Source organism: Chiloscyllium plagiosum, chromosome 4, assembly GCF_004010195.1.
Source record: "Chiloscyllium plagiosum isolate BGI_BamShark_2017 chromosome 4, ASM401019v2, whole genome shotgun sequence".
Classification (NCBI taxonomy): Eukaryota; Metazoa; Chordata; class Chondrichthyes; order Orectolobiformes; family Hemiscylliidae; genus Chiloscyllium; species Chiloscyllium plagiosum.
The window spans coordinates 91296185-91308355 of NC_057713.1; the positions used below are offsets into that span (position 1 = coordinate 91296185).

General features: G+C 45.5%; 1 protein-coding gene across 1 annotated transcript in view; it reads right to left on the reverse strand.

The window, feature by feature from the left end:
• Positions 1 to 12171, reverse strand: part of ofcc1 (orofacial cleft 1 candidate 1) — a 217079-nt gene that overhangs the window by 190203 nt on the left and 14705 nt on the right. The window lies entirely within an intron of this gene.

The following is a 12171-nucleotide window of genomic DNA, read 5'->3' on the forward strand; positions in this document are numbered from 1 at the left end:
TCTGGTCTCCAAATTTGAGGAAAGACATTTTGGCTATTGAGGGAGTGCAGCGTAGGTTCACGAGGTCAATTCCTGGAATGGCGGGATTACCTTACACTGAAAGACTGAAGCGACTGGGCTTGTATACCCTTGAGTATAGAAGACTGAGAGGGGATATGATTGAGATGTATAAGATTATGAAAGGATTGGACACTCTGGCAGCAGGAAACATGTTTCCGCTGATGGGTGAGTGCCGAACCAGAGGACACAGCTTAAAAATACGGGGTAGACCATTTAGGACAGAGCTCAGGAGAAACTTCTTCACCCAGAGAGTGGTGGCTGTGTGGAATGCTCTGCCCCAGAGGGCAGTGGAGGCCCAGTCTCTGGATTCATTTAAGAAAGAGTTGGATAGAGCTCTCAAAGATAGTAGAATCAAGGGTTATGGAGATAAGGCAGGAAGAGGATACTGATTAGGAATGATCAGCCATGTTCATGCTGAATGGCGGTGCAGGCTCGAAGGGCTGAATGGCCTACTCCTGCACCTATTGTCTATTGTCTATTGTAATATGGTACAATTTAGTCTACATTGCCTTTCCTCGTTAATCTCACACACTTGACAATGTAGCTGAAATTTCTCACCTGAAACTCGATCTTGAGTTGGCACATTCATAGATCATAAAGAAAGGCTTCCTATACAAATGTTACTGATCCATCAGAGAAGACATAAGGAAGTGGAAGTGGCAAATTACCCAGAGGAAAATCAAACGTGAATGAACCATTTAGAGATCCCAAAGGGGAGAAATAAATGTCATTCTAAAATAAATATTTCAGTATGCATTTAAATATTTTTAATGAAAACTGCACGACTTTGTATAAATGCAAATCTAAGGTACTGCTCACAGTGAATTGGATATTCTATAAAGAGACAAGTCTCATCAAATAGTATTACCATAGATACTAATTTGTTAGCATTGCGGGCCTGATGTTCTGGGATAGAGACTTTCTGTTCAGGCTGCATTTAGACAGTAATTCCAGGAGCTAAGTTCTGAGAGGAGGTTCCCATTGTTCTGGGAACAGTGAAATTTGGGATATATTGAACAAAGGCCCTGGGATCTGGAAGAATTGAAGACAAAACTTCCTGGAGGCATTAGAAGTGCAGTCTAAGGATGGATGAAGAGAATCCTGGGTTTAGCAGCCTTTTACCTCTTTCCATCAAGAACGTCAGGGAGTTCAGTACAAGTAATAAAAAAGACCCAAGAAAAGAGTCTCTCAAACTTGTGAAGTTCAGACCTCCACCACAGAGAAAAGCAGTGCAGCTGATCAACTGGAATTTGGTTCAGGACAATCTACACGAAATCCATAATGTTCAATATATGCAAAGGAAGGCCCAAGGTGCCACAGGTACAGAACTCTCTTGAGCACCTATAACATCATGAACTTCCATATGAGCATAGCGATCACACACCCTTTAGTCACGAGGAGTTCCACAGAAGGTGCTGAAGTCGTTTACTGGATACACTTGAACAATTAGGTATCTACCACATTTTTACCCATTGACAGTCACCATTGGTTGTCATAGTGCACTTTATGCCAATTAATAAGTTTTCCAACTTGTTTTTCAACCATTTGAGATTAGAGTTTTGACTTGAATTGAATTGAATTAACTTTATTGTCACATGTACTCTATTGGGTACAGTGAAAAGTTCATAAGTTGTCACCTACAGAGCCACCTTAAGTATAACAGTACTTGGTACAATCCTTAGCTACAGAATAGAGAAGGTATTCAAAGACAAAGAAGGGGAGGCTCTGTTCTCCATCCTGTCTGCGGTGCCGTTGCATGTTCTCCCTGCACAGAGGAGTCAGGTTGTTACAATCCATATGTACAACCCACACATCACAGCAGCCGATGTCCTGATCTTCCTGGGAAGATATGTGCAGGTGGAAGGAGACAGCACTGACGTTGTGGACCCGATCAGAATCTGGACCATCAAGTGGCAGGTCAAGGTGACTCTGAGGGTGGATGCCAGCGGGAACATCCTCCACCCATCCTCCAGCTTCACAACTGGAGGGGCTACCTGACATATGCAGGGCAGCCTAGAGTGTAGAGCAAAAGGGCAGGGCACATGGCAGCGGAATGTAAGATGAACAGCTGCAGGAATTGCAAACAGGAAGGTCACCTGACCAACGACTATAAGGAGTCCAAGAGCTGGAACCTGTGTGGAGAAGCAGGTCACATGTACAAGGCCTGCCAAGAGGAGGGGAGGGGGAGGGGGCGGTGGCACGTAAACTCAGATGGCCAGAGGTGGCAATGTGAGCCATGGACCACCAAAGATCAGCAAGGTACCACCATCCAGCAGGGGAACAGAGCCAGGCAGCACCCAGAAGGAGGGATGGACTGGAATGGAGCAGACGGCAGCCAGCATGGAGGTACAGCAGCTGACCCCAGCTCCAGCTGGACAGACGGAAGCAATGGAGATGATGATGGAGATGGAGATGGAGGAGATGGTGGAGATGGAGATGATGGAGATGGAGATGGTGGAGATGGAGATGGTGGAGATGGAGATGGTGGAGATGGAGATGGTGGAGATGATGGAGATGGTGGGGATGGAGGAGGAGGAGATGATTCTGGTGAAAAACAGGAAAAGGAGAACCCGCTAAGCCCCCAAAGCCTCACAGCAAAGGGGGAAATGACAGCCGCATGGGGAGGACATTGGCAGCTCCTTAGATGGTGAAGACAGGCAGAAGGATGGTCATCACCAGAAGAAGAGACAGAGCGCCATAGGGGAAAAGGAGGGGAGTGCCCCCAACCGAGAAACAACAGACCCTCCAAGAGGACTGGTAAAGCCCAGCCCCAACCCGATGAGAACCAGGGGGTACCCACTGCCCCACAGCTCCAGGTAACTGAGAACCACGATTCTCTGGCAGCCCCTCTGTCATACACAGAACTGGACTGTATGGACCCTGGTCTCAGCCCGATGACATCAGAGCAAGGAAGTGACCCCAGCCAGGGGCTGGACAACTACCTCAGCCCTGTGAGGGTCCAACATTCACCTATACCACAGGGATGCAGACAGCCGCCCAGAGATAGGACCATTGGTAAATGGACAACGGTACCCTCATAAAGTGTAAATGGGGGTTAAAATTCCAAGTATTTACGTGCGTAGCATTAAATCTTCTGCACAATGTGTTTCTACATTGGCCTTCCTAGCAGATGTACTGTTTCTGCAGGAGTGTGTTGGATACCGCACCTCAGCAGCGGCAGGAGATGGTCAAGTTAGTGGGCCCCACCGGCTGTCAGTTTGGTCAGGGGGTGGCAATGATAACCACTCCTTCGGTCTGGGTATTCTGCTGTGAGGTGGCAACTTCACCCTCTTCGAGGTTAAGGAGGTGATGGGCAGGTACCTGCTCCTCACTGATGGTATGAATAGAAACTCTCCCCTGAGACTAATGAATGTGTGTGCCCCAGCGGGATAGGGTGAGCGGCTTCCACTATTGTTGGCTATGACCAGGCCAGTCATTCTGGCTGGAGACTTCAACTGTATCATTGATGTAGATGGACAATCCGGCAGGGGGGGTCAGTAAACTTGACACCACGTCCAAAGTCCTGATGGAAATGGTCAAAGATGCCAAGGTGCATGATGTCTTCAGCACCCTTGCAGACAAACCACAGTGTAGATACACCTGGTCACGGGTAGACGGATCTATCCGCACAAAGATAGATTACCTATTTGAGTCCAGAGCATTCTCAGTCAGATCCACCATTGTCAAGTCAGTGTTTTTCTCTATCCACTGCCTCCTGCTGGCCGACTGTCACCTACAGGACAAGCAGCGGGCTGGTAAGGGAATGTGGAAGCTGAACACAATGTTGTTGACCGGGAAACATTGAGGAGCTCAAGAGAGATTACACAGGTTGGTGAACCGTGAAGCCCCTCTGAGTCTTCAGTGGACTGGTGGGAAATGGTAAAAGGGAACATCAAGAGGTTCTTCAGCCTCAAAGGCATTCAGGAGGTGAGAGAGAGGCAAACTCCAAGGAAAGTATGCAGAAGTTGCTCCTGCTGCAGACGATGGGGGTCGATGTCACGGAGGGCCTCCAAGGGTTGGACGGCCAGCAAGCCTCGCTCCTTGCCTTGGAAGCCTCCAAGATAATCTTCCGCTCCAGGGTCCACTCCGTGGAGCAGGGCTAGACATGCTCACATTTCTTCTTCCAGAAGATGCACAAGGAGAACTCTGTGCTCAGCAGCCTGAAGGAAGAAGATGGCTTGGTAAGGTCATCTCAGGCTGACATCATGAGGATCAGCAAATACTTCCATACCAGTCTGTATGACCCAAAGCCAACTGACAGCGCGGCCTCCCAGTTTTTCCTGTCCTCCATCATAGAGGTCTAAGACGACACAACATGGGAGAGGCTGGACCAGCCGCTATCTCTGGATGAGCTGACCAAAGCCGTCCAATCCTTTGAAAAGAATAAAACACCCAGAAGCGATGGCTTGCCAGTCGAGTTCTGTTCTGTTCTGTGGAACTTGATTGGCCAGGACCTACTGGAGGTATATGTCAGTATTGCTTCTGGCAGGTACCATGAGTGAATCCATGAGAAAACGCATCATCACCCTCATCTACAAGCAGAAGCGGGAGAGGGAGGAAATTAGAAATTGGCAACCAACCTCACTGTTAGATGCGGATTACAATATCTTGTCAAAGGTCATTGTCACCTGGGTCAGGTCTGCTCTGGGATTGGTGATTCACCCCAACCAAACCTGCGCTGTACCAGGGAGGAAGATCTCTGAGAGTCTCGCACTCCTCAGGGATACGATCACCTACGTGCAGGACAGAAGGGTGGACACTTGTCTCATCAGCCTTGATCAGGAGAAAGCCTTTGACAGGATTTCACACACATACATGAAAAATGTTCTCTCCAAAATGGGCTTTGGGGAGTGTATCTGCAATTGGATCCGACTGCTGTTCACCAACATTGTCAGTGCAGTCTCAATCAAAGGGTGGGAATCAGCCAGCTTTCCAGTCAGATCTAGAGTCAGGCAGGGCCGCCCTCTCTCTCCTGCCTTGTTTGTGTGCTATATAGAGCCATTTGCTATGTCCATCAGGAAGGATGCGAGCCTGAGAGGGGTGATTATTCCTGGCAGCGGGGGCCTACAGGTTAAGGCCTCCCTGTACATGAATGATGTCGCCTTTTTCTGTTCGGATCAGCTGTCAGTTCACAGACTCGTGCATCTGTGACCAGCTTGAATGGGCCTTGGGGACCAAGGTAAATCAAGGCAAGAGCGTGGCCATGCTCTTTGGAAATTGGGTCGACCAATCCTCCATCCCCTTCACCGTCAGGACCGATAGCCTGAAAGTGCTGAGTATTTGGTTCGGAGGATCTGGGGCATGAACCAAGTCTTGGGAAGAGCGTGAGACTGAAGTGAGGCAGACACTGGGCAGATAGGAGCAACGGTTGGTGAAAGACACTCGGTGAAAGACACTCATTGGTTTGCCCGAAACTTGCTGGTCTTCCAGGTGAAGGAGTTTACCCTGACTGAGTGTTACAGACTGGCATATTCCAAGGTCCAGGACTATGTGCTGAGGAATGCACTGAAGCTTGGGGCAGCTGCTGCCAAAGCGCGGTGGGGAAAGATCACTGTGTAAGGTCCTTCTGCCAAAGAATAACAGGAGGCCCACTTACTAATTGGGCTCTGCTGACGCCTCTAGTTAAATGCCAAGAAGCTGGATGGTTAACATACAGAATTGTAAATACCAATGACTCAGTATGTTCTCTGAATGTAAAGACAGTATAAATCTGAATGGCATCATCAACTGTACAGGCACCAAAGATTTCTATGAATAAAGCATATTTATGAAATTTAAAAAATAGAGAAATGTAGAAAAAGAAATTGCATTACACTATATATAGTATGACCTTGGGTCAGAAAAACAAGAGGTGAAGTTAAAAAAACAAACCTCAGAGTCTCTCTCCAAAGGGTCTCTGCAGCAGACCAACACAGAGGGCCTGCTCATGGTCTGGCCACAGGCTGCTGCCATGCTCCCCTAAAACCTACACAAAAATTCCCAAATATTCTCGCAATTTTTGTTCCATGACTCAATCCTGCTTTGATGTCATTTTCCTGAGAGGTTCATTCTCCACAATAGTAGCCCAGCTGCTGAAGGGATCTTGTAAATTAAAACCTCCAGCTTGTGTCATCCTCTCTTTCAATTATAAAAAAGCAGCCTGATTTCTTCAGTTCTGAATTGACCAACCAGCATTAAGACCTCACATGCCATCTTTACCTGGATGGTGAACTGCCCTCAGGCCAATAATTGACCAATCTGAGGAAAACCGCAACACAATTGCTGATAGTGCAGGTCTGCCCAGAGTTTCTACAAAATCTGGGGACCAGTGGAATTCCAAATTAACGAGTGGCTGATGAACAATTTAATACATCAGCCTGAGAAGGTAGGCTGGTATTGTTTGAAGACCCAGGTGTTTTTGCCAGTTCGGTCATGCCACCACCACACACAAATGGGGGTCTGAAGACAGCTCTGTGTCACTCATCTGTGATTTTCCAGGAGCTCGTCAAATGGCTAGGGGGCAGTCTCATCATCCAATTAAGGATGTCAAGCAGCCTCTCAAAGTCATTGAGCAAACAGGAGGCCCTTCCTGCTTAGTGCAGCAGGTAAGCGGGGGGGAGAGAGTAGCTCAAGATAGAAACTCCATCTGCTATTTAACAAGGATGCGAATGCCATTGTTGTCATCATGTATAAGGTGATGCCATCTGTGGATAACTATAGGTAGTTTGTGAGGGTTGGGCTAGAATGCTGTACTAATCTTTCTTCCTATATTAGCCTAAGCACTGTTCAGTAGTCTGTGGTGGAGGATGGACAACAAATACATCTCAGCGGAAGAGGCACTTATGTTAAAGAGGAGGATGCAATTTATTACATCTAGGTAACTATATACAGGTTATAATAATTCTTAGGCATGTTAACTATTATTAACTAGAAGTATGCGAATTCTTCAGACAATGCCAGAGTCCAATGGCTATTGAATCCAACTACTACAAACTATCTGACTCCATCTAGTGTTGTATGGCAAAGTGGGCAGAGATTCATTTTAGCTCACAGATCAATCCTTTCGTATATATTATCTTAGATTCCCTATGGAGCAGAAACAGACAATTCAACCCATTGAGTCAGCACCAACCCTTCAAAGACCATCCCACCTATCCCTATAACCTACCTAGCCTGCACATCTCTGGACACCAAGGGGCAAGTTTTAGCGCGGCCAATCCACCTAACCTACACATCTTTGGATTGTAGGAGGAAACCAGAGCACCCAGAGGAAGCCCACACAGACACAGGGAGAATGTGCAAACTTCACACAGACAATCACCCCAAGGCTGGAATAAAACCTGGGTCCCTGATGTTGTGTGGCAGCAGTGCTAATCACTGTGCTTAGGTTATACCATGCCAAAGAAAGATCTCAGCAGCCTGTTACCAAGGCTAGGATTCCTCTATGTGGTGACCAGTAGTATTAGCTGAAACAAGGGAGACAGTGAAGGTATATTAGATGTGTGTTGGCCCGACCTTACTCACTATCTTGGTCTGCCCCATGGAGAGCACCTCCAGGCAGCTTTCCTATTTTCCAGTACCTCCAGGAACATCGTGCAAAATTCCAGCTAGCTTCCAGCAATAGGCCCTTAAAGACTTTTAATGGTGTGGAGGAGGTTACTGAATATTGGTCACTGGTGAGGCCTGCCACCTATCCATCGCATCTCCAGGAAAATGGCCTGAGTGCAGACAACCAGGTAGGCAACCAGTGAATAGTGCAGTGAAATTCTGCTCCCATCTGTCTCCATGTCTGCTCCCATCAGGTCTTAAAATTTCAGCCCATGGATCCATACTAATTCAAAGGCACTTCTGGTAACAGCCTCTCCCTCTGCCCTTCTCTTGAACCTCAATTCGTTTGTCGAGTTCAGCGCTGGCAGGCTAAGTTAAAGAGGCCAAGTGACTAATTATTGGTATGTTAAGGTTGTTCGGCATTAAGGTCTGATTAAGTCAACAAAAATAGTGCGATATCAAAAATGAAAAAAGAGCCCTTCTTAAAATAAAGCATATAAAATCAGCAGTTCCTTCCAATTTAACAACAAAATAAAGTTTGGATTATTAACAAGAGGGAGAACAGCTCTGTATTTGAATTAACACTGATCTGCCCACTCATTGACACATCAATTGGTGTAGATACATTGCTCATGAGAAATAGGAAGTGGGCACCTCTAATTGCAGAGATCACCAAATGCAATCTGTGCTGAAAAATACAGAAGAGTGACAAATTCATGCTGATTTTTCTGAAAGCACATTCTCCACTAACTGGCTAAATGATCTGAATTTCCTCTGCCACTATAACTACTACAGTAGAATCTCTTTGCTCTCGTCTTCCTTTTTAAGCTTATTTTCCAAGGACTGACTCATTTCAATACTTTGGTCAGGTCCACACATCATTATGTCCACTGTCATTCTGTCCTCATACTTATATTTCCATTCTGAACTCTTGTGTTTCCATTTATTTCGAAACCATCCTTACTTAAACTGCTCACAATAACCAGTGCACCCCAGCTCTGATGCTGCTGTTATGTGCTGCAGAAGATACTCACAGGCATGCTTTGGACAGTTAACATCCCACCATTCCAGAAACTGAGACATCAGGAATCTTCTCAGACCCACAGTGTCTCTTTCCAAGGAAGACTCGTTGCAGCACACATTAATCAGACAGTGAAAAGGTGACTGGTAGGGATTCCCCTGGAATCACGACTTGTCAGGAGTGGATACTTTATGAGGCTGACAGCTCGTGAACGCAGCTGAACCACTGAGGAGTTTCTATCACCTCCTGGAAAGACGCCCCCTGGAGGCCCAGGATCATGGTGGACCTTGGTCGAAGGTAAGTGGTGCAGGAGGGTGATTTTAGATTGTGAGTCACATCGAGAGATGGTGGGTGAGGGGGTGCCACAAGCAAGGGCAGGCAAATGGCTCCTACTGGATCGGGATCTCAGAAGGCCTGCTTACAGCTGAGTTAGTCCTTGCCATGCTGAAATGAGGCCCTTAATTGGTCCCTAATCAGTCAAATAGTGGCCTCATTTGGCAGTCGGGCAGGTTGGCAACTATTGGCCCTCCTGCCCTGAACTTAATTCTGAGGGAGGGAGAAGGGCTTGGGCATTTCATCCCTCCATCTAAATGAATGTATTTCCCGCCTCCAAGCTCACCACCACCAGAACCAGAAGGTTGTGCCCAGTCTCCTCTTCAGCTCCCTCCTGTTTTGTTCAACAGAAGGCACCTGTCACCTTCAGTTCCAAACCTATTCTCTAAAATGATGATTAACATGGGCTCTGCACAAGCCATTGCCAAAGCACGTCTGTACTTTGGCATTGGCATGGAAATATTTTGGTTAAGAGGAATTCAGACATTTCATGGATTTAACTTTAAACATGTCCAATGCCTCCAGCACAGCTGACAAAGCGAAGAGAAGGCTGCACTGGCACCATCAAAGGAGTAGAGTACAAGTTATAGGAAATAATGCTCAAACTGACAGTGCACCAATCGAAACTACACCTCAAATACCACATCCAATTCTGGCCACAGGGAGACAAAGGAGACAATGGAGCCCTGGAGGCAACTCAGATAAGGTTTCTAGAATCAGAGGTTTCTGGCCTTGAAAGGAAGTGACAAACATATGGCTTTTTAGAAACAGTTAAGGTCGGATGAAATTTACAGTGCAGCAAAATCTGGAAACCCAAACCATAACAATAGAGCAAGAGGGCACAGCTTCAAACTACAAGTAAAATTTGGGACTAAAATCAAGACATTCATGGCAAAAACAACATTCACCATCAGTAATGGAACGGAGGACTTTGATCCATTTAATTCAATTAATGTTGTAAGGGGCAGGACCATTTTCACTTTGTGCACCATGTTTTAATGGGTGATAACAAATTAGCAGCTCATTTTACCACTACCCTGTTTCTCATTTCCAGTGATGTTTTTATAAATTATAATTGGAAGATAATTAAAACTGTCTAGAGCCATTCTACTCCCAATTTTCTATTATCACCCAGTCGAAGAAGGTACGTTCATTGTATGGTCCCCTGTCATACTTTGAGTTGTCTGTGAATCCTTCACTACACCTAACTTGCTTTCACCCAGATTTCCAGGACCTGCGTGGAACAGCAGCAAGGGAAGATGCAACAACAGAATGAAAAGAAGCCCAGTCAAAATGGCCCTCCAGGACCTCACTAAACAGATGACCTAAAGTAAATGTACAAGTCTTCCCCATTGCACCGTTTTTGCCATTCATTCACAGGATGTGGGCATCACTGACAAGACCTGCATTTATTACACACCCCTAATTACTCTTGAGAAGTTTGTGATAAGATACTTTCCTGTACATACATAAGTAACTTGCTAATTTCATTTCAGAGGGCCCTTCAGACTTAACAACATTGCTGTGTCTGGAGACACATACAGGCCTTAATTATAAGGACAGCAGATTTCCTTACATATTTCTTCTTATTATTTAAATAAACTGTACATAAATTTCCAAACTACCACAATGGAATTTGATCTCATGTCTCTTTGATCTTTAATCCAGGCCTGCAAATTGCTGAGAATTATGCTACTGTAACAGTACTATCATATCAATCTAATGGTGTGGCAGGGATTCCCAACATACTTGTTCCCAATTAGACACTAAATATGGGCAAGACACCACTACTAACCTTGGACCTGATTACTGATTTCTCACCCTCTCCACTGCTTTCAAGTCTCGGAACTAAACTGCTCACACCCTTTTCTATCCCAAGCTCAACTCAGAGCTCGATTTCTTCACCACCATTAAGACTGGTAGATCTTAGATGTCTGTCTTAGATCTATGTTATGTTACTTGCTTCCACCACAACTATATCTGCATTCATCATCTGTTGACTCAAATTACTTGTCAGCCTCCTATCTTTCATCTGCCACAAGCTTCAGCTCATCTTCACCTCCACTGCCCAAATATAGTCTGCACAAATCCCACTCACTGTCTCCTGCAACCTTCACTGACTTGTAATAGCTGCCATCCCTCTTCACCTTATCTACAATTCTCATATCTAACCAACATTACCACCTCTCCCCCAACATCCTCCAAGACCCCACAGAAACTTCTGTTCCTCTAACTTCCGCTTCTTGTTCATCTCCTCCTTTTCACCATATCGTCAGGCTTTCCATAGGAAGCTCTGCAATTTCTTCTCTAAATTCCCTGAATTTTCCACAGTCTTCTTAGTTAACAACCAATTTAATACCCATCTCCTTGACTATTCCTTCAATGTCAGTTTATATATCAAACTGGAATGATATGCCAATCGGGCGAGATGAAGATGGGTGAGAGGGCTCAGGATAGGCTTCAAAGCCAGTACTGACCAGTCAGACCAAATGGCCTGTCTCTGTGTGGGAGCGTGTATATATTTCTTCTGTCAAGTCATTCTCCTGCTTCTGTGGCACATCTTGGGATATTTTTACCATGATGAAGGTGTTACAGGAATGCATGCTGTATTGTCTTCGTTGTACGTGGCTGCAAGGATCTGAAGGGTTAATGCTCAGCAGTGGCTTCAGCATCAGGAGAATTTAGTTTAGTTATTCAGAAGTAGAATTTTCACAAAACACAGTGCAAACAGCGGGTTCTGTTCAGTATGTTCAATAAGTTTGCAAGATTGCTAATGACTTTTTAAATCCACTGAGGAGATTCTGATCCAACAGACTGCCATTCAGGATTGCCTCAGCCCAAAACATTGTTGAATGGACTACATTCAATACTCTACAAGGGCTTCAAGGTTTTATACACCACATGGATGACAGATTTGCACACAATGGAATAGCTGAGGGGCATGATCAGAAGGTGCCTGCACTTTTAGATTGCATACAGGCTGAAGATCTCACCCTTAACGGTAAGTGTGAATCTTCCAAGGAATCAGTTTACTTCTTGGAATACATAGTTAACAGTGAGGGAATAATTCCAGACTCACACAAAACAAAGGTTATTAATGTGTTTTCCATGCTGAAATCAGGTCATGACTTGTGAATATTGTTACACAAGGTAAACCAATCAGAATGTTTTTTTGCCGAATTTGGCAACTAGAACAGTACCTTTGAAGTAATTCTTCAAGAAGGTCCAAG